The following is a 23,175-nucleotide window of genomic DNA, read 5'->3' on the forward strand; positions in this document are numbered from 1 at the left end:
ATGTTCTGATTTTGATCCTATCTTAGTGACAATTTCTTTTAAAAAGGATAGATTCTTGGCACAGAAAGACAGGATTTTTGTTCACTGTCTGGCATTGTTACTACTAAATTGTTGATCACTAAATTACAAGAAAATGAGAAATTAATAAAAAAAAAGAAACAGACGACATTTTGTGGGGGAAGCACAAGGACCAGAACAAACTGAACAATCTCCATTAATCTTCCTTGGGATTTGGAGAGGAAGTGGCAAAACTCTCGTTGGAATTATAAACAGCGCTTGAATCATTTTCATAGTGCAGTATCCCTGTTTAAATAGTAATAAATTACAATCTTGCTCTGTTATCATCTGGCACATTCCTTTTGCTCTTTCCATGAAATAGCCGTAAGATGATTTAAGGTGTTTTTGTTTCCATACTATCTGACATCAGGGAAAGGGTTTACTGGTGATTGCGTTATGCAGATATTATGCCATTATTTCTTTCTTCTTTTCCCACAACTCTCATATCACAAAAGGTTCAATCTTGCAAAGTGCCAATGGGAGCTGAGAGTACTCAGCAACTCTCAGTAGGTACTGTACTTGGCATTTTACAGGACTGGATCCAAACTGATTGTCAGAAGGATATTTGCATATTTAGTTTTCATAGCAGTGCTTCTTGCAGAAAGACGTGTCGCCATCACCACTCTTACTTCATTTGATTGATTTCCCCTTATTTGCATTTTCACTTATCTTCGCCTTGAAAGAAGATGATCCTCCTTCACCTTAGAACTGACCCTGGTTTTTAATAAGCATATTTTCTATTCACTCTTTGAAATGGATGAGTAAGTCTCTGTTTCCTTTCATACCCTCAAGCACTGAAATATATGGGCGTGACAGAAATGGCAAGGAACACTTTAAGTAAACTTTGCAACCTGCAGTTTGAAAAGAGAAAAATACCCCCATGATTCTTCTGCTGGGGATCCTAGGTCAAAGAGGGGAGAAGTAACTGTTTGACAAGCAGACATAAAAATGCACCCCAGCGAATCCTAGTAAACTACAATACTTATAATGGGGTTTGGTTTCATTTTTTTCACTCCCTTCAATTGATGAAGATTTCAGAATGAAACAAGAACAAAAAGATTTCCCTTTCTTCATTTGTATTATGAACTCAGTCTACATCAGGGCAGCTCTCTAGAGGTTCAAAACTTTGCATGGTGTAGGCTATTTAAAATGAATGATGTTCAAAAAACCTTAGCATTAACTGATGCTGATGAATTATTCTTTTGTAGCTTTCTTTCAGACTCTCAGACTAATCCATAACTGCATCAAAGAGATCTTTTCAATTTTTTCTCACCTGGAAGCCCATTCAGTGTCCTGAATCTGTCATACTATGGATCAGCATATGTTTTTTGTTTTTTTGTTTAGAGTTTTAAACTGCTGCATAGCTGTGCCTGGCTTGTTTTTGCCTTTCAAATAGCAAAGAAACTAAGAGATGATATCTCTAAGGATCTCCAGTCATTTTATCTTCTTTACATTTCATTGATTTATAAGCATGGATCTGATATAATATAGGTAGAGGAATGTTAATACCTTTGCTGTAATAACCCCTATGGAAATCTGTTTATTATAAGTAGTATAAACCTAATGGAAGAGACTAAAAATAAAGCCTTTTATGGGACTGCCCTGATATATATTTTATATATATAAAAAATACACATAGTGTTATTCTACCAGTGAAGAGAGTGCAAAAATATGCAGGTATTTCTTCATAGTGCAATCACTAGGGTTTTATTTAACCCTAAAAATGTCAAAAGGAAATGCAGAAATGGCAAATCATTTTCTACAGTTCTGCACTTCTATGCCTAAAAGAACTGATAATGATATTGTGAAACAGTACACTGGACGGTTATGATTTAAAAATGCATTTCAATTTGTTTTTTCTACAAATGTGTTTACTTTGTTTCCTGGGAGCAGTCAGCTTGGACAATCACAGGATGAATCCCCTACAGTCTCTCATCAAATTTCAAACATGAAGGGGATGAAATAAGAAATCTGAAAATAGTGGACTTAAAAAAAATAAATAAAAAAAAAAAGGGGAGGGGGGGAGGATGTAGAATTATGTTTTGAGGGAGCCCTGGGAAAATAGATATGGATCATTTGTTGTGAGACAAGACATGGAAATGTAGTTCTGGGCAATTTCTTAATACACACAAATCACTTCTCAGTAGAACAGTAGAAAGGGTACCAAAGTCGTAGGCTACTGTAACAGTAGAAGACTTGATAGATCTGTAAACCAGTGCTCAGAGCCCTAAATGGTGGGGTGATGAAGTGGGAATGTTCTTGATGTGTTATGTGAATGCTGAGTGGGGAGTATTGACCTGGAAAGGTTGCAGGGGAGTTGAGACGGCCTGCATTGGGGAAGGGAGCATACCTGAGCATGTAACCTGAGAACCCAGGAGGTGGGGTTGAAGGCCAGGTAACACCTCTGCCTGGGAAACTGGACAAAGGCTGAGGAGGAGCCGGGGGGAGGCTGAGTGAGAGGCTAAAGGCAGTTTCAGTTTTGGAACTGGCTGGGAAATGGAGAGGGGTGCCCTGACGGGGCTTGGGCTTCCCAACGGGGTTGTGGCCTCCCTGGGAGCCCCAGATGGACCTAACTAAAGGGGGTCCTGTTGTCTGTATCGGCAAGACTTGTTTTGGGCTGTGTTCCTGTCATCTAAATAAACCTCTGTTTTACTGGCTGGCTGAGCCCTGGTCTACACTAAGCTCGGGGGTCGAACTAGGGTACGCGAATTCAGCTACGTGAATAACGTAGCTGAATTCGAACTACCCTAGTTCGACTTACTTACCGTCCAGACGCCGCGGAAGCGAACTCCGCGGCTCCAGGGTCGACTCCGGCAACTCCTCCTGCCGCGGTGGAGTACCGGAGTTCGAACTAGCGCTTCCGGGGTTCGAACTATCGCGTCTAGATCAGACGCGATAGTTCGAACTCCGAGCAGTCGACCGTCCCGGTAAGTGTAAACGTACCCTAAGAGTCATGTCTGACTGCAAAGTGGGGGTGCAGGACTCTCTGGCTTCCCCAGGACCCCGCCTGGGCGGACTCGCTGTGGGAAGCGCATGGATGCTGAATGCTGAATGCTCCAAGGAGAGACCCAGGAGGTGAAGACCTTGTAAGCTTCTTGCCCTGAAGACAGTCTGCTCCAAGGGAGAGGAGGCTCCCCAAAGTCCTGACTGGCTTGGTGGGGAGCAGTTCCAGAGCATCGCCCGGGAACTCCGTGACAGGTGGCACATCTGTGGCATAGTTCTCCCAAGTTCATCTTCCAGAAAGTTTTAAGTAGCCAGTGCAGCCCCAAAATGGCTATCAGGTGGTCAGTAGATACATGGAATCAGTGCATCTCTCAGCATTCTCACCTGGCAGGACTTCTTTGGAGCTCCCAGCGAAACCAGTAACTGTTTTTATTAGGTGCATTTCTATGCCTCCATGTCCCCGTCCCAGTCATAATGTGTCTGGCCCCTGGCTAGGAACCTGGAAGAATATCCTCTGGGCAATAGCATTTATACATAAATGGTGATGAAAAGGCATGAAATAACTATTTAGATATGAAGTATGGAGGTCTTGCCTTGTCTACAGTAACTTGTATATCTGCGACTGCAGTTAAGCCAACCAATTTCAGCCACTAACTTGATCCTGCAGCCTTTTGGTAAGAATAATTCCTGCTGGCTTTCATGGGAATTCTGTGCATGAAATGACTGCAGCATCAAGCAAGAGACTGCTACAATGCTACGCTACTGGTTCCTTCACTCCTTTTAACCCAAGACCCTTAATTTAGCCTTCTGTGGCGGTCTGTTCACTGTTGTCCCATTGACAATTGTATCTTATTTATAAGAATTCAATGTTGATCAATGTATTTCCCCTGCATGATGGGAAGAATTTGGAAAAGGTATTATAGTTATTCTTTGGTAAGAGTGCCTGGTATAAAAGTTTAATTATCTACCACCACTAAGCCTGTCATTTCTCTTTCATCAGTAACATAGAAGTAAGATATTTTCTACTTTGCTGACCTGTGTTCCCCCGTCTACTTGGCTTTGGTATTTCTCCACAATTCTCACTTGGGGCTTCCATGCCAAATAGGAGAGTTTCCTTTACATAAATGAGGATGGCTGAATAAATGGTGACTCTTAATTTACCTCGGCCTCTAGTATATTCTTAGATGTACTTTGTGCTGTACTCCAGCGGAGTGGTTACAGCAGTGCAATGGGTCTGTTTCATAGTCTCAAGTCATTTTTGTGGTGGTTAAAAGTCTCAATCTTATCAATTGTTTCTTTAAAATGCATTAGATGTGAACAAAATATGAAAAAGGAGGTGATTGAAGCACAACTTTATATTAAAGTCTGATTAGTTCCCTTCTTGTGCCGCTTTCTCTGTTTCCCAGGTTGGCTGTGCAGACTCATTCTTTCTTTCTCCATAATGACTTATTTTTCTTTCACATTTTGAAAAGAACAAAAAAATTGATCTGAAACACAAACATTCCATACCAAAAAGATATCGCTAGAAAGAACGGAAATAGGTTTGTATATTAGCCCTACTTTGCAGTGATAGGGCCAAGTCATGGCTCTGGTGAGTCAGGGAAATGCAAGCAGTCATGGAGCAACTATAGTGCCTAACCCCTGTAGGAAAAAAACCATTATGCCGGTGCAAAGCATAAAGCCTTTGGACACTGGGCAGCAGCACAAGCTATACCTTCAAAAAGATATGCCATATATTTAAGCGCCTATGTCCCAGATTTAGGCTCTACTGCAATCCACAAAACCCTACTCAGCTGCTCCCAAAAGTTGTAGGTGTTAATTTTCACTGTAAAAGTCTCCTAGGGTGCCTAAGTTTCTGGGCATGCATCCTTCTACCTCAGCCAGGTGCCCGGACACCTATCCTGTACCTAAACCCCAGTGTGGTCCTCAAATCAAGGGACAATAGATGGGACAATGCTTACCTTGTCTGATCTGGTAGGCATGCTCTGAGCATGACCAACTCCACACAAAATGGCCAGAGAATGACAGAGCAGTGTCCCTTTTACCCTTTAACTCAGTGGTTAGGGCACTCATTTGGGATGTGAGAGATCCTGTTTCAAATCCTTCCTGTACTTGAGGAGAAGGATTTGAACTGGGATTTCAAATTGCCTCTCAGGTGAGTGCCCTAATTGTTACTCTGATTCTGGCCCAAGGCATGTTTAATTATTTATACAAAATGAAATGTCTTCAACAGGGAAGGAAAACTGAGAGAACCCACACTTCAGAATATCCCATATCCCAGTGCTTAGGGCACCCACCTGAAGGCTGGGAAACCCTTGTTCCAATTCTTCTTTCTCCTCAGGCACCCGAGGTGGAAACTGAACTAGGGTCTCCCACATGAGTTCCCTAACCAATACCCTAAAGGTATAAAGGAGGCTGCTGCCACCACCCTCACCCGCTGTGTGGAGTTAACTGTGTGCTGCTACTGTTCTTGCAAGAAGTGGCTTAGGTACCTGACTCCAGGAGATGGTTCATGGCTGTGGATCGCAAACAGAGATGGGCATCTCCCTTCAGCCCAGACTCAGGTTCCTAACTCTGTGAGAGGGGCAGGACTTAGGCTAGACCCCACTCATCGGTGCTGCTGTTGACTAGCTTATGGAGCCCATTCTAAGGTGTCTGATTCTCCCCAAAGATTGTATAGGGAGCCTAGTCACCTAACCCATGGTTTGTGGATTCCATTGGGTGGTTGGGGTCCAGATCCACAATGGCATTTGGCTGCCTTATGCTTATTGAAATCAATGAGAGGTTAAGCACCTAAATTCCTTTGGGGATCTGGGCCTACGGACCTAAAAGTTAGGTGTTGCAATACTCAGAGTAGCCCTTTTGACTTAGGATGTGTATTGTATAAATAAATGAGAACAGCATTGAATGATTTCAAGGTAACCATTCACTCTGGGCATTGGTGGATTGTCAGAATGCATTTGGCATCTCCATATAAAAATTTAAAAGATAAATGAAGAAGCATGTTTTTATGGAGAATACTGATCTGTTCAGCTTTACCTGATTGCTTCTCACACCCAAGTGCCCTTGATAAACACAAGACTATTGACTCTGCTTACATTTGTTAAGAGCAGGACAAATTCTTTTAGAACTTTCATCCCAAAGCAGCAGGACTGAATCAATGGCAGTTTATATTCTCAAGTGCAGTGCCTGTGGGTCTCTTGCTGGAAAAATGGAATGGTCCTTTTAATCAATCACAGGAATGAATCTTTGTCAAAAACAAAATTGGAACCAAATTAGAAGTGCTGGATGTGTGCTACTGAGCCACAGTACTAAAGGAATCTTAAAATCCCAACATGCTATAGAACTTTAAAAAAAAAAAAAAAAAAAGAGGGGCAGAAAGAAAGAAAAATAGAAATGGTCATTTAACTGTGTACTAAAGTGATCCAAACTCTCCCTGATCTTGGTTTCCAAGCAAGATGAGAATACCACACTTAGCAATGATTTCTAACCACTATGTGTGTCTATATTCTGGGCTTTCTTAAGGAAACAGCCCAACTCTCATTAAAAGGCAAGATAAAGTTCTGCATGAACTTAAATGGAAACAAGATCAAGCTCTTAAGACCTGATCTTATTGGCCTTTAATGGTGAGCATCTCTGGTTGCTAGTGTCACTTTATGTTTAATTGCACATTCTAACCCGTAGAAAGCCTGGGTGGACCCAAAACCTATTCTCACAAAGGCTGGGTGGCTAGGAAACCACACTGGTATTGTTACAAACATAGCATAGTCGAATGGATCAAGCACTAGGCTGAAATTGAAGAAACCTGGTCTCTATTCCCAGCTCTACTGCTGTGTGACCTTGGAAAATTCACTTTACCTTTCTGTGCTGTCTTGTCTGTTTAGACTGCAAGCTTTTCGAGGCAGGAAGTGTCTCCTCACTATGTATTTATAAAGTGTCCAGAATCATGGGTCCCTGGTCTCAGTTGGGGCCCTGAGGTTTTACTATATGATAAACAATAATAATAGTTTGCAAAAGGCAAGAAGCCACTGGTTTAAAGTGCTGCTTTTATTTAATATATATCACGTTTTGGATAGAAGACAAAGGTGTATGATTAGGAATTATTAGATAGCCCCTACTATGTTCCATTTACTGCTCATCTCAAATCTCTTCTAAGGTAAATTCATTTTCTCTCACTTTCTTGTGTGGATATACTTTATTCTTAATCAGAAAGTTCTTTTGTACATAAAAATGAGCAAGAGATGTTACTTGAGAAGAAAACAGTGATACCAAGTAAATGGCATATACAACTTTGTGATAGGGGGTTTGTGGGTCTGGCTGGCCTGCTGGTTAGCACACCTGCCTTCCAGTCCCTTGCCCCTCTGTCAGGGCAGCCGCAGTAGTGATATCTGTCCTGACTTTGAGACTGGAATCTTCAGCTTTCCACCCCCTCTGGGCCTCAGTCCTTAAAGAGATGCGATATGGGGACCTGGGCCTTCTCTCTACCAGGTTGCAACGCAGGGCCCAGTGGGAGGCAACACGGGCTGAGTCCTCCCTGCAGTATTTCCAAGTCTGCTTCCTTGGGTTACTTCCTACCAGTGAGTCCCTTCACTTTGGGGCATGGCCCATATTGTCCAAACAGTTAGCCTTTCAACAACAACAAAAGAATCCAAAGTACCAGGGCCCTGCAGGACCTGCTGGTTCTCCAAGGGGGTAGTAGTAGGAGAGGCTCTGCTTGAGGGCCTTACCCACTCTGTGCTCCCCTCTCCAGCTCAACCTTCAGTCTGGCTTCCTGGAGAAGGATTCCTCTTTCTTGCAGCCTCTCTCATCACTCTTTGCCTGGGCTTATGAGCTGCCTTTTAACATGCTCCTCCAGCTGGAGCATGCTCAGCAGGCCCAGAGGGTAGGGTTGCCAGGCAACTGGTTTTGACCAGAACGCCCGATTGAAAAGGGACCCTGGTGGATCTAGTCAGCACTGCTGACCGGGCTGTTAAATGTCTGGTCGGTGGCACAGTGGGGCGAAGGCAGGCTCCCTGCCTGTAGGGTGACCAGACGTCCTGATAAAATCGGGGCTGTCCCGATATTTAGCCATTTGTCCTGTGTCTCAAAGATTGATTGGGACGCAATTTGTCCCGATATTTTGCGGTACTCCTTTCCCACCTTGCCCTCCTATGTGTCGCAATATTTTCTTCCTCTCATCTGGTCACCCTACCTGCCTGCTATGGCTCCGCATGGCTCATGGAAGCAGCGGCATGTCTCTGCAGCCCCTAGGTGTAGGGGTAGCCAAGGAGCTCTAAGCACTGGCCCCACCCCAAGCACCGCTCCGCAGCTCCCATTGGTCAGGAACACCTCCACATAGGAGCCAGAGTGGGGACATGCAGCTACTTCTGGGAGCCACCTGAGGTAAGCGCCGCCCAGAGCCTGCACCCCAACCCCCTGCCCCAGCCCTGATTCTCTTCCTGCCCTCCAAACCCCTTGGCTCTAGCCTGGCACACCCTCCTGCACTCCAAACCCTTCATCCCCAGCCCCACAACCCAAGCTGGAGCCCTCACCCCAACTCCCTGTGCCAGCCCAGAGCCCCATCCTACACCCCAAATCCCTCATCCCTAGCCCCACACCTGAGCCCCCACCCCCAACCCCCTGTCCCAACCCAGAGTCACCTCCTGCACCCTGAACCCCTAATTTCTGGCCCCACCCTGGAATCCACACCCCCAGCCCAGAGCCCATATCCCCTCCCACACCTCAACCCCCTGCCTCAGCCTGGAGCCCCCTCCCATACTCCAAATCCCTTGGCTCCACCCCCCAGCCGAGAGCCCCCTCCTGCACCCCAAATCTCTCATCCCCAGCCCCACTTCAGAGCCCGCATCCCCAGCCAGAGTCCTCACTTGCTCCCGTATCCCAACCCACTGCCTTAATCTGGAGCCCCCTCCTGCACCCTGAACTCCTAATTTCTGGCCTCACCCCAGAGCCTGCACCCCCAACCAGAGCCCTCACCCCCTCCAGCACCCCGACCCCATGAACCAGCCAGGTGAAAATGAGCAAGTGAGTGAGGGTGGGGAAGAGCGAGCGACAGAGGGGATGGAGTGAGCGGGAGTGGGGCCTCAGAGAAGGGGTAGGACGGGGCAGGGCCTCAGAGGAGGGGCAGAGCAGGAGGCAGGGAAATGGTGTTCGATTTTGTGTGAGTAGAAAGTTGGCAAACCTACCAGAGGGGTGGGGCTATTTGTGTTATGCTCATACCAAGCACACGAGATCTTTATAGAAGAAGGCAAATACGCAGCATTTATTGAAAATACAACAGTTAGCATATGCTTTTCAATCTCTCTCTCTCTCTCTCCTGCCAGTGATGTTTATAGTTACCAGTCTGTTGTAGCTCGAGTCAATCTAATGGCCACTTAGATTGAGCACAAGTGTGGAGCTGGGCTCTTGTCAGTCGCGATCCGATGCGCCGAGGCTTTGCAGGACTCAACCCAGAGTTCCATAGCAAAACACGCCAGCTTTATAGTTGTAAATTCCCATTTGAGTCCATGCATTTTACAATGTTATTCTGTAATCATTAGTCCTTAAGCGGTGTTATTATTTGATGGTTATTGTCGGGCTTCCCATCGTTATCTCCTATTTGTTGTCTCACCTTCGGGGGTGCCTGCCTCACCTCTGAGGTCGTCAGTGCTGCTAACATGTTTAGCATCGGACACAATGGATGTTTTCTGATTGTCTTCTGGTCTTTCCAAGTTTCTCACTTCTTCTTGACCATCTGGACATTTGTGATGGCTTACACACCTTATCTTTTCCTGATGCATGCATTCCTCATTCACACAAACAATCTCTTACAGAAACCTTCAAAGGTATACAGACAGCAGTATTGTATATTCAGCAGAATACATTGTAAATCAAGCCTTGCTAAATCTTATAACTAAAACAATTCACATTGGGGCTTCAGGCCCTCAACATTCTTCTAATCTCCTTAACATAGATACAATACAAGATCCTGTCTCTTACTTACTAAAACCTTAAAACAAAGAAATGTATATTTAACTAGAGTGCCTAATTTGTAATACATATAGGAAACCATAGTAGACATTATAACTTATCCTAAAACAAAAGGGTGACCATAATCAGTCATAAGGATTGTTCTGATCTGTCATTCCTTTCTGCTATTCAAAAAGGGTGGCTGACAGGATGAAATCAAATCATACATTAATTCTTATTGGACATTATAAAATCCTGCTCCTACACTTGGGCCCAGTATTGTCTTTTAACCCCTTTGGGCCCAATGTGGGGACTGTTTACACCAGTGGTTCCCAACATGGTGCCCGCGGGCGCCATGGTGCCTGCCGGGGCATTTATGTGTGCTCGCCTAGTGCTCAGCAGGGGAGAGAAGCCACAGCCCCACGCCTGCTGGGGACAGAGAACTCCGGGGCTGCAGGCTGCGGACGCCAGTGTTCTCGCCCCCTGGCAGGCACGGGGCTGCGGCTTCTCTCTGGCTTCTCCTGGGCTGCAGACTGCGGGAGCCGGTGTTCTCGGTCCTCCCGGCTTCTCTCCAGCTTCTCTCTGCACTGCCCAGAACTGGCGCCACCCCTCCCCCCCCCCCAAAAAAAAACCAAAACCAAAAAAACCCCGCTCTGACTCTGCAGAATGGACCCGTAGCATGTGCTGCCCCAGGCACATGCTTGCTCCACTGGTGCCTGGAGCTGGCCCTGTATGTGAGTAATTGTTGGTGCCCGCCACACTCTTCTGAAAACATGAATGCGCTACTGGCCACAAAAAGGTTGGGGACCACTGGTTTACACCATCACAAACTGGACACTATACAGTGTCCCATTTTTACAAGACAACATGAGAAGCCCAAGAAAAAATGCCCACATTGAAAAATGGAAGGATGGAATTAGATAGGGACTCTTGTCAATTTGAGTGATAGAGTAGGGATTCCTATGCATCTTGGTGAGATTGTACAGGGCAAAAAGAAATTATTAAGAAGGGAATAGCGTTGTTATAATGAGATGAAATTAAGAAAGAGAACATTTAGGCTGCAGATCAGGAAAAGCTGGGAGAATGAGGTTTCTTAACTTGGAACTATTCTCTGTCTTTTTGTTATTTAAAATTAGGTTAAACAAAGCACTAGTTAATGGACAACGGGAGATGGACTAGATGACCTAAGTGATCTTTTCCATCTCTTAATATATACAGTTCTGTGTTTCAATCCAAAATGTTTACTAAACATGCTGCTGCTTTTTCCAGGGGGTGGTTGGCAAAGGGAGATGCATGGGTTTTTGAGGATGCAGTAATTGTAATGAAACTATTCAGTGTATTAGTGAGACACTGGGGACGTATTTTTAAAGTTCTGAGTGACAGTTCCACTATGTGCACAAATCCCATCATTTTTAATGGGATTTGAAAATGTAGCGCTAGCTGTCATATAACAGGCATATTCTGAGGCTAGTGATTGTGGAGCGGGATGAATGTATTATAGAGAATTCTTTCTTCCTTCACCTCATAAAATTACTGAATTGAATATCATTCTAGGTTGCTGTTTTAACCTGCTAACCTCTCATGCATTTTTCTCATATAATACCTGTAGCATGTATGGAGGAACTTTTCACTTCTGCATCGTTGAGTATGGTGATATATTTAGCTGGCAGTGCAAAGGGCATACATCTTTCCTGAGTTGTATGAAACCTTCATTTTTACAGAATATGTCAGGGTTTCAACAGATGATTGTATTCTAGCATCATACAGAAGATACCATTTGCTAACACTTTCTCATAACCTTGAGAAACTTAGAAGTTAGTGATGGAAACATCCTATTAGATGATCTAGTCCAATTTCTTGCAAATTGTTCCCTACAGCATCTTTTCCAATACATTGTCCACTCTACTTTAAAAGTCCCAAGTAATGGAGTTTCCCTTGGCAGACTATTCCACAACCTTATACTTGTCGCTGTTAGGAAGCTTTTCTGGTAATTTAGCAAAATTTTCCATCCTTTTTCTCCAAGTTATACATGTACCATCTTCATCTTCAGTACATCCTACAGACTCGTATGCTCTCCTCCCCTCCTGTTTGTATTCCTTTAGTAAGATATTCACACTTTTATGCTTTGAATCTTTCTTTATAAGTTGTTCCAGTCTTCTGATGATTTTTCCTGCTCTCTTCTGAACACTCTCAATCTTCAGTATCTTTTTGGGACTGTTGTGGCCTCAATAGAATAATAATCCAGGTGTGGTTATACCAGAGCAGTACGGAGAGGGATCTAATATTTCCCTACTCCGTGATATCTTCATGAATGCAACCCAAAACTATGTTAGTCTTTTGTGCTGCCCTAGTATGTTAAACTCATGTCTAACTTTCTTTTAGGCATTTTGTTAATGACTCTGAGTGTTCTTTCATCATTCTTCCCTTTAAACTCCTTCCTCAGATGAGTGTCAACTAAGGAAGAATTCACGTCCTGACAAGATTCTTGGGGGAAGCACTGAGCTGTTCCATGGTGGCCCTTCTGGTATCACCTTTCCAGTGGCATGACCGCCTGGCACTGGTGTGAGAGAGTCACAGGTTCACCTGAATCAGTGGAGCATCTAATGAGGTAAGCTCCCTTTAAGTCAACTGATGTCCAACTCCCATTGCCATCTGGCCTTTAAATTCCACAGCTTAAAACAAAAACAGACTTTTCCTGACTCAGTCAAAAAGGTGCAGTTAGATTTAGACCCCTGACCAGTCCAGGCTTTTTTGGGTTAAGACGGGAGATCCTTCTGCCTCAGGTTCACACACAACTGACCACTAGAGGAAGCAGCCAGTTATTCTACTTTGTCTGCTCTCACCTGATATCCTTCTGCTCACTCCCAGCCTTTTTACCCCAGGGTGTGTCTCGGCAGCTGGGCCTATAGCAGAGGGCAGCAAATGCCTAGTACATCCAGTCACAGACAGCAATGACTATCAACTGCAACTATGGCGACACTACCACCCAACTATAATGTTTGCCCTTTCCTTTTGTAGCTCTGCCTATGATTTTTTTATCCAAATTTGAAAAAACTCTAATTTTTGTTTTCTTCCATATGAAACCCTCCAGGCATCTATATACATTATTATAGCAAGTAAATGGAGGGAAAACAAAACAAAATTTGAATTCATGGTAAGCAGCTGAAAATTATAAAATGAGAGTTTAATCATTAGGTTCCTTGGGATGCAATTCTCTCTCACACCATCAGGGAGGTAGAGTTAGAAACTGTGTCATTTGCTCTTTCAGTAGCTTGTGGGCTGTACAGCAATTAATCTGCGATCCAGGGATTCTGCAAGCTGCCTGTCACCTTCACCATGCTGCTGTGCACCCTTATCTCCCTCTGAAGTAGGGGAAACTCTCTGCCACAGAGAACCATGTTAGGTTTGATGGGCCATTACATGTCCACGATCTGGATCCCAAATAGAAGCAAAAGGAAGAAATTTAACCTGATATTGATAGAGTAAGGGACATAGGAATGGTATATTGCTTTGTGTATTTTTCATATTGTGTTTTTATGTCCCCTTTTTTCTGGGAACTAAAAATACTTTCTATAATTGTGGAATAGGTCCCGTGTAGCTAGTGACCAAACTTCTGGGTACAGGGAGTGCTGGATACTTTAAACTCTCCTTGATTTGTTTCTTCAAGAATTGAATATACTGTATTCTTCAGCTGCAAGCAAAATTTGTTGGCTTTAAAAAAAAAAAAGCGAGAGAGTCTCCATAGCAATGAACCGACTCTCACAAACTGTAAAGAAGGGGTAAATTGGACAGCTGTTAGTGCCACTTCATTTGGATTTAAAGTCATTAGAGCAAGAAAGAATCTGGGATTCTAAAAGTTAAGTTTCTAAGTTTCACTTTTATGTTGTAGAATTGAAAATGTATTTGTTGCTTTTATGACAGCGCCAAAAAAAAGCCTTATTGCCACCAAATGTTCTGACAAGAACTTTAAGACTTACATATATTTTCTGCCATACAATAACAGGCTATTGACTGTGCAAAGGGAAATGAGAGTAATAAAATAAGGAAACGTTCACTGTCTTTGAAACCATTTAAAAAAATTGTACTTGTAAATGTTCAGATTTGTCTGCAGGGAATCCGACAGTAGCTCCAACTAATAGTCACTGGAATTTACACGGATGATAGTTTGCACAGTGCGCTATCCTAGTAAATCTACAGGAAGTCTTTGCTTGTCTTATAATGAGCTTACTTAGAGATGGAAGAATGTTTCTGAAATGTAAATGTAGTGGGCTGAAATGTTTTCCATAGGACTGAATAATCTCTTCATTAAGAAGAGATGAGGGGACCAGAAAACCTTAACATTTTTTTCAAAGAGGAAGGAGGGAGGAGGTAAAGCAATTACGAGATATAGAAAATGAAAAATGCAGAGAAGTAATGGTTGGTTAAATCTCTATTAAAGCATAAAGTAATTATACAGCTGTAGTTTTACTGTCTCAGATCCCTCTCCTCTAACTCCATCTTGGATTCCCCCCAACTGGGCTTTTGTCCTCTCCACTCAATTGAATCAGCTCTCAGGAAGGATTCAGATTATTTTCCTGGACAGATCTTTCGATCTCTGCTTCATCTTCTCCCTCCTTTTGACAGTGTCGATCAAAATGTCTCTCTAAATCTCGTACTCACTTGATGTTGTCATTGCTGGTTCTCCTCTTCTGTTTTCTTTGAAGGGGTTCTCCTTCCCCTTCCCTTTTTGCACTATACACTTAGAGTGATCTCATCTGCATGCACAACTTCAATCACCATATTTATACTGAAACCTTTCAAATTACCCTTTCTGCTTATGACTTGCCTTATTCATCCAGTCTTACATCACTATCTGCCACATTCTCCTTCCTGCCACTCAGGAAATTCAAGAGCACTGACCTGTCATTCAGGTTCTCAGAATTTCCCACATTGACTACAGACTCCTTCTCATCTTCCTTGGTATGCCTGACACTCACATTGCTCTTGTGCAATCCTGTCAAAAGGTGGCAGCTAAATTAATCTCTCTGGCCAGTTGCTCTCACTTCTTCTTTGAATCCATCTACTAAATGAAAAGGAAATTATTGATATCTGGAAATGTTATGGAGGATGGATTGATAGAATTTGATGACTCCCCTCTTTTATCTGAGAAATCAGGCATGTATCCAAATCCTATTGCTTTTTCCTCCATAACATTTCCAAAATCAGACTTTGCTATATTTACATAGTGCTAACATTTTTATTCAGGCCAAGGTCCACTCATTCTTCAAAATCCTTTTCAAGACCCACCTTTTCTATGGTGCCTACAAGGAACCAGCCAGTTAATGATAGCTAGGTTATATCAAATTTCATTTATTTAATACCAAACAAACCAAAGATTTCAGATTAGCTGAGAACCATGAAGTTGTGCAATAGCTGACTTGTGCAACTGCATATTCTTATTGTTACTCTTGTCATCTTCACCCTTTCCTAAATTTCATGTCATTCACTTGTTGTAGCTTGTTTAAAATTAGTGTGTAAACTCTTTGGGGGCAGGGACCATGTCTTTCTGCGTGTTTGCAGTGTGATGGAATCCCTGGGGTACAACCTGGAATTGTGGGACTGCTGTGACCCCTTAACTCTCCAGCCTGGTCTCTCTCTCACAATGTTTTGCAAGTGACAAGCAGCAAATTTCTCTAAGTGTTGTTATCACCCAGCCACCAGTATGCAGTGGCACACCCAACTAAGCTGCATAAATGCTCTCCAAGCCACTCATGAACTATATGCAGGGAAACACCAGCAAATCTCTCAAGCCTTCAGCCTTGCACTCTAGAAATACACAGTCTAACACGGCTCCAGACCTTCTCTGGAACAGTGCAAACTTATTAATTAGTTCACCACTTCATCCAAGGAAGTGGACATTCACCAGCCTTTGTAATCTGAGCAGATTCCCCAAGCAGTTTTAGACAAACTCATTGGTAAGAATAAAACATTAAAACAAGTTTATTAACTACAGAAAGATAGATTTTAAGTAATTATAAGTGGTAGGCATAAATGTCAGAGATAGTTACCTTAAAAAAATAAAAAGTAAACACACATTCTAAATCCTAAATTTCAGACTAAGCAAGATTTGAATCAAACAGCTTTTCTCACCCCACTGGTTGTTGCAGATAGTTTACAGTTCTTAATATACTGGCTGAATTTCCTTCTCAGCCTGGGACCAATCTCCTCAGTTCAAAGTCTTTGTCTATTTTTCCCTGCATTCTTGTGCCTTCAATGAAGGTGGGGGAAGAGGGAGGTGATCTCATGATGCCACTGGCCCTTATTTTATACTCTCAATCCATGCCCTGGAAAGATACTGGCCCAGGCATGTCCTGGTAGGCCTTGCTGAGTCACAGAGTTGAGCAATTCCCATTGTGTGGTGCTTGCACAAGTGTCACTGAATTGTAGATCTCTTGTTTACAATTCCCCTGCTGGTCAACGCCTGCCTGGGTATGGGTCACCTCCTTTGTTGCCACTGGAGAACTAGCAGTGGGTAACTCTTAAACTCACAACATATTTCAATAATGACCATATAGCAGAATATCATAATTCCATATACAATGATGATACACATATTTTGACAGAACAATGAGTTTCAGCAGATCATGACCTTTCATATGGTATTTTACATGGCATGCTCTGTATGAAATATCACAACCACATACAAATGATGAATATGGGGGTTACAGGGTCACACACAGCCAATAGCACTGTACAGTACAAGTACTGCATATAAAACTATGTTTACACTTACTGTGGTGTGTAAAGCAGTGGTTCTCAAAGCTGGTCCGCTGCTTGTTCAGGGAAAGCCCCTGGTGGGCCAGGCCGGTTTGTTTACCTGCTGCATCGGCAGGTTCGGCCAATCGCAGCTTCCACTAGCCGCGGTTCACTGCTCCAGGCCAATGGGGGCTGCAGGAAGCGGCGCGGGCCGAGGGATGTGCTGGCCACCCTTCCTGCAGCCTCCATTGGCCTGGAGTGGCGAACCGTGGCCAGTGGAAGCCACGATCGGCCGAACCTGTGGATGCAGCAAGTAAATAAACCAGCCCGCCCTGCCAGGGGCTTTCCCTGAACAAGCGGTGGACCAACTTTGAGAACCACTGCCATAAAGTACAGGCACTACACATGTAGCTATGCGCTGCAGTGAAAGGCAGGGTGCGTCCACATTTGTCTCTATGGTGCATAGCTACACACCACGGTGAAAGGTTCTGGCAACTGGGAAGCAACAGGACACTACACTGCTATTTTTAGTATTGTAGATGTGGGATGCACTGGTTGGCCAGGTAGAGAGCCAGATAAGGTATACACCCTAAGGTTCAGGTGTATGGGGCACTCTACTCTACTCACTGAAGACATGACTCACCATCTGCATTGCTATTTATACCTATGCTAGCTAGGTGTGCAGTGTCTGTACTCTACACACTGCCATAAGTGTAGGCCTACCCCAAGAGTTGAAGGGATGCAGTGGATACAATACTGGATTGGGATGCTTTACTTGGCTCTGCTATTGACCTGCTGTGTGACCTTGGGCAAGTCACTTTATTTCTCTTTGCCTCTGTTTTCCCATCCACCCTTTGTCTGTTTTGTCTATTTAGATTGCATGTTGTTCAGGAAAAGGACTATGTCTTTGCACAAAGCTCCTCTGCAGCATGGGGCAGGGGTCACTTGCTGGAGGATTCTCTGCTGCTTGAGGTCTTCAAACCACAATTTGAGGACTTCAATAACTCAGACATCGGTTAGGGGTTTGTTACAGGAGTGGGTGGGTGAGATTCTGTGGCCTGCATTGTGCAGGAGGTCAGACTAGATGATCATAATGGTCCCTTCTGACCTTAAAGTCTATGAGTCTATGATGGGTCCCCGATCCTAAATGAAGCCTCTAGGCCAGGAGTGGCCAACCTGAGCATGAGAAGAAGCCAGAATTTACCAATGTACATTGCCGAAGAGCCACAGTAATATATCAGAAGCCTCCCATCAGCTCCCCCCTCCCCTGCTCCCAGTGCCTCCCGCCCACTAGCGCCCCTGCCGATCAGCACCTCCCACTCCCTCCTCACACCTCCTGATCAGCTGTTTCGCCATGTGCAGGAGGCTCGGGGGAGGAGTGAGGGCACAGCAGGCTCAGGGGAGGGGGTGGGAAGGGGTGGAGTGGGGGCAGGGACGGTGGCAGAGCCAGGGGTTGAGCAGTGAGCACCCCCTGGCACATTGGGAAGTTGGCGTCTGTAGCTCCAGCCCCAGAGTCGGTGTCTATACAAGGAGCAGCATATTAATTTCTGAAGAGCTGCGTGTGGCTCCGGAGCCACAGGTTGGCCACCCCTGCCCTAGGCCCTACTATTGGTAGTGAGGTCTGCTAGTAATAATAGCATAATGGGGCCCCAACCCTAATTGGCATCTTTAGGTACTACTATAATACAAGTCTTAATTATAGAGGAAGGACTTTGGAGCAGAGACAAGGGTGATACAGTTGCTATGGGGAAAGTGGAGAGGAGAGACTGAGTTTGAAGTGGAAGGCAAGGCTGAAGCAGAGATTGGGGCATGGCAGTAGAGGCCCTGGCAGATGTGACAGTGTGCATATGGCAGAGAATATGTGTTGATGGGTTAGCAGATGCGGAGAGGGAGAATTTCAGACAGTTATGAAGGCAAGGGCTTGGCAGAGTAAGAAGGCAGGGCAGTAGAGAGAGTGGGATAAGGGAAATTGGCAGTAGGAAGAGGGTCTGGACCACACAGTGTAAATGCATTATTCCCTTGAGATTAAATTGGAGTAATGATCTGCAGTGGATAATGGGAAGATTCAAAGCTAGTGGCTTGCATGTAAAGGAGCATTACACAAAGAGGTGATGCAGAATCCTACACTGCCCAAATGGCGCTGCAACGTATTCAAAGAGCACAAAGTCTTCAGTGACTCTTTGCCCTAGAAATACTGTATGAGGGCTTCTACACCAGGGGAATGGCAGGGGACTTCACTATTTTCAATTTTTATTATTATATCCTATAAGCATAAGAATTACTGCATTGGGTCCATCTTGTCTAGTATCCTGTCTCCCACAGTGCCAATGTCACATGCTTCAGAGGAAAGAGCAAGAAATCCCATAGTGAACAGTTATGGAGTAATTTGCTCAGAGAGGAAGTTGCTTTCTCACCACTGTCAACTGGTAGTTGGATTATACCCTGGAGCGTGAGGATTTATATCCTTTATACAAACATTTTACCTTATCTGTTCTCATTACCTCTATGAAATCTCTATTCCTGTTAAAAATCTTACTAAGATCTTTGGCTCACTGGTACTTTGTGGCAATGAGTTCCACAGACCGATCATGCACTGAATGTATCGAAAGGATTTCTTTTATCTGCTTTAAAATTGCTGCATTTCAATTTCATTAAATGGCCCCTTCTCCATGGATTATGAAAAGGATAAACAGGAGCACTTGATTTACCCTCTTTATAACATTCATTGTTTTAGATGCTTCTACATCCCTTCTCATTAATTTCCTTTCCCAATGAAACTATCCCATTCTTTTCAATCTTGCCTCATGCTGAAGTCTTTCCAGCTGGTGCCATTCTAATACAGAAAGGGGAAGGGGGCAGAATTTCAGAGGATTGTGCAAAGGATGTTCGCTAAGGCATGGAGCCCAGCTCTTTGCACACCGGCACACAGGGAAGTTGGGCATTGGTGGGCCAGAGGAGAGGTGGGGGTAAGGTCTGAACTTCTGCAGCTGTTCTTTTCCTTTTTTCCCCACAGAGGGGGCTGTGTTTAAAGTTGCAGTGACTACAGCAGCTTCAGGGTACTGGTACCAGGGGAGCAATTGAGGAAGCGCCCTAATGCAGTGGAAACCAGGAGAAGCAGAATTATCTAAAATATTAAAAAAAAAAACCTCAAAAAGGGCTGCCAGCCACTGGCCACATATGAAGGTATGAAGAGGAATAGATCTTGTTTGAGGATATTTTTGAAGTGACCAGTGGGGAAATTAGGTTTCTAGTAAAAGCAGCAAAGAGTCTTGTGGCACCTTACAGACTAACAGACGTTTTGGAGCATGAGCTTTCGTGGGTGAATACCCACTTCGTCAGTTGCATGTCATGTATTCACCCACGAAAGCTCATGCTCCAAAATGTCTGTTAGTCTGTAAGGTGCCACAAGACTCTTAGTTTGGATCTGTAAAAGCAGCAAACACGGCTACCCCTCTGATACTAGGTTTCTAGTGGACAGCAGGTCTAAACCTCAATTGTGGAGAGGTCACCATTGCTCTTGAATACAAAATAATTGAGACATGTGATGTTCCTTGCGGCTTCTTTAACTATACTAGTCACTTGGAGTCATGGTGTGCTGAAATCAATGGATCTTTCATTCAGCAAAATCTGTTTATGCATGCCATCCCTCACCCCCCCACAAAGAGAGAGAGAGAGAGATGTTCTTTAATGATTCATGATAGATACCGTGGACTCAAAGTCAGTGTTTTAAAATTTTCTCAGCTAAAGATCAATACTAAAATGTGTTCTCTATACTTACATAACATAAATATTTTATTAGGAGAAACCATTTCATTATGATTGGTTAAAGCACTCCAATCCAATAAAAAAAGTACTCAATATATTGGATATATTAAATGATCTATGAGTATATGATCACTTTAAGTGATAAATATGATAGTACATGTAGTCTTTATAATTTAGCAGAGCCTGTCACTTACAATAAACCCTGGTTTATTAACTACAAATAGACAATGCTAAGGATCCTACACTCCTTATTCAGGCTAACCTCCTTTTGGAATCAATGGGAATTTTGCCTAAATAGAAATGCATAACAAAACACAGTGCTTGCATGTATTTTACCAGAAGAAGCATATATTTTCTAGATACTTACAGTTTTCATTTGATTATTATTGCCCCTATAATATGGTGAGCATAAAATTAAAATTACACAGCCATCTAGACAAATTTAGCCTGAGAACATTTAAATGGCTATATCTAAAAGCAATTGCAGTTGCTGGAGCTATCTTCATAAGTGTACCCATTTAACACACTGTGCAAAATGTTTCAGTGTTTGATTCTTGTGTTGAGGGCTCATCACACATTGTAACCAGCTTTTAGAGAAAGGGTGAAATCTGTAATGATTCAGTGGTGTTTCAAAACCAGCATTCCATAGCCAGCTGCAAGGAAAGATGCAAAAGCCAAGTGAGACACAAAAGAGAAACGTGCTGTTAGTTGATAGGGAGGAAGGGGACATAATGGAATTTGTATAGGTTTTCTAAGGGCTCTGTTTTACCACAGAACTGAAGGAATTACATACATAAGAAATCACATACATAAGGAATCTATTTTCTGTTCTAGCTTGTTTTGCACACATGAAGCAAATTTAAAAAATAAAGCCAAATTCCTCTCAGTTACTCCTGTACAACTCCATTGACTTTACCCTTCTTTTAAACAAAGCAAAGTAGTTATAGATATATCTCAAATTCTGGGGATGGCAAATAATCTGAATGTGGAGTGGAATAAAATTCCAATTCTTCTTCGAGTGCTGTCCCTGTGGGTGCTCCACTGTAGGTGACGGTGCGTCCCGGCGCCGTTGATCGGAAATTTTCGGTAGCAGTGCCTGGTCGGGACGCACACACTCAGTTGGTATCTCCCGTCTCGTTGGAATCTTCCTGAGCGCGTGCGTCCCGCACCCTCCTAAGTTCCTTCTCAACCGCCCTCGGCCGAAGACGGGACTCGGAGCAGTGCTGATCTTCTTCCCTGGTTTTTGAATGAAACAATTACATAGAAATAGTTAGTTAGTAATATCCTAGTTGTTTCCCTTCCTTTAGAATAGTTAGTTTAAAAAAAATTTCCTCAGGTTTGTCTCCCACTGAGACTCTCTCCCCTGGCATTACTAGTTCAATAATGCCAGGGGCTTCAGGATTCAAGGAATTTGCTTCCTGTCAGGACTTTATGCCAATATCCAATGGGCACTCGCGCTGTGTGAAGTGCCTTGGCAAGACACAAGTCCCTGCCAAATGTGTCCACTGCACGAGCCTCAAAACCAGGGCTCATCCTGACAGGAACCTGCCGCTGAAACTGCTTCTCATGCAGAAATCCCTGCAGCCGCCTCTGGAGACAGGTAATGGCAAACCCTCTCCCTCACGCTCCCCGGCCAGGTCCGAACGACCGGGAGCATGGCTTCACCCTCTCTGGAGCAGAGGCAAGAAGCTCTGCAGCTGCCTATGGAGCAGGGCAGTAAACCCACTCCCTCACGCTCCCCTGCCAGGTCAGAACCGACCGGGAGCCCGGCTTCACCCTTTCATATGAAGAGGCAGGAAGCCCTAATGTCTCCTCTCAGAGACACTCAAGAGGGTAATTGATCCCCTGCAGAGTCTTTACCCTTGGTGCTGTCAGTGCCGAGAGCAGGCAACTCTGACCGCCCCTGCACTTTACAAGCAACTCTTACAGGGCTCTAAAGCAGGGACCCGACTTCCCGCAGCGGGAAGCTCTCCTCGGCACCGGTTTCCCCGGCACCGACAATGGACCCGGTGCCAACAACGAGTTCCTCCTCCGGCACCGAGTCTGCCTGCCTGCTACCCCCAGCAGATTCAGACCCTCTGTGAGGCTCTTACAAACAGCTCTCAGCTCCTGCCAAAGTGAAACTAAAATCACTCCGGGCTGCCGCTCAGACTTCATGCTCTGCAGCACACCAGCCTACGGAGTAGCAACCATTCCTGCATTAGCAGGATATCTCTGTGGCCCCTAGGCCTGGTTCTCCGCTCCGGGACAGGGAGCACTCATTGTTTGAACAGCAGCTCTCCCCACGTGACCTGCGTACTTTCACTGATAGTGAGAATGGCACACAGCAGCAGGCAGGGTTCTCCCGGCCTGAGTCTCCCCCCCCCCACCCCCCGGAGCCATTTATACCCCAAGACATGGGGCATCATAAGAATCAGCCTCAGTTTCCCTACTTTGTCCCCCAGTGGCCGGGACCCATTTTTTTCCTACCCGATGCCCTGGCCTCAGTGGTACCCGTGGTCGGCTCCTGCCACTGCTTCTCCTTGCGCTCCTTCTACCAGACCGCAAGCTCATCCTATGCCTATATCCCCAGCTCTATCAACATCTAGAGCTCCTGAACCCACTCCTGAAGACGTGGGCTATGACCCCTTCCCTGTTTTACTGGCTCCTGCCTCACCATCAGCCACAGAAGTCGCCCTTATGCCTCCACCTCCACAAAACATGGATGGCTTTATGCAATTTCACGAACTC

At 44.4% G+C, this 23,175-nt stretch overlaps 1 protein-coding gene and 1 long non-coding RNA gene across 2 annotated transcripts in view; one reads left to right on the top strand and one right to left on the bottom strand.

Moving 5' to 3' along the window:
- GALNT13 (polypeptide N-acetylgalactosaminyltransferase 13) overlaps positions 1–23,175 on the top strand; it is a 492,985-nt gene that overhangs the window by 22,650 nt on the left and 447,160 nt on the right. The window contains exon 2 of the mRNA XM_045032703.1: positions 12,389–12,553. The gene's annotated coding sequence lies outside the window, so the exon portion shown is untranslated. The remainder of the gene's footprint in view (positions 1–12,388; positions 12,554–23,175) is intronic.
- Positions 20,796–23,175, bottom strand: part of LOC123378646 — a 52,756-nt gene continuing 50,376 nt past the window's right edge. Inside the window, exon 5 of the long non-coding RNA XR_006582692.1 lies at positions 20,796–21,681. This is a non-coding gene — a long non-coding RNA (uncharacterized LOC123378646). The remainder of the gene's footprint in view (positions 21,682–23,175) is intronic.

The sequence above is a fragment of the Mauremys mutica genome, chromosome 10, assembly GCF_020497125.1.
Source record: "Mauremys mutica isolate MM-2020 ecotype Southern chromosome 10, ASM2049712v1, whole genome shotgun sequence".
Classification (NCBI taxonomy): domain Eukaryota; kingdom Metazoa; phylum Chordata; order Testudines; family Geoemydidae; genus Mauremys; species Mauremys mutica.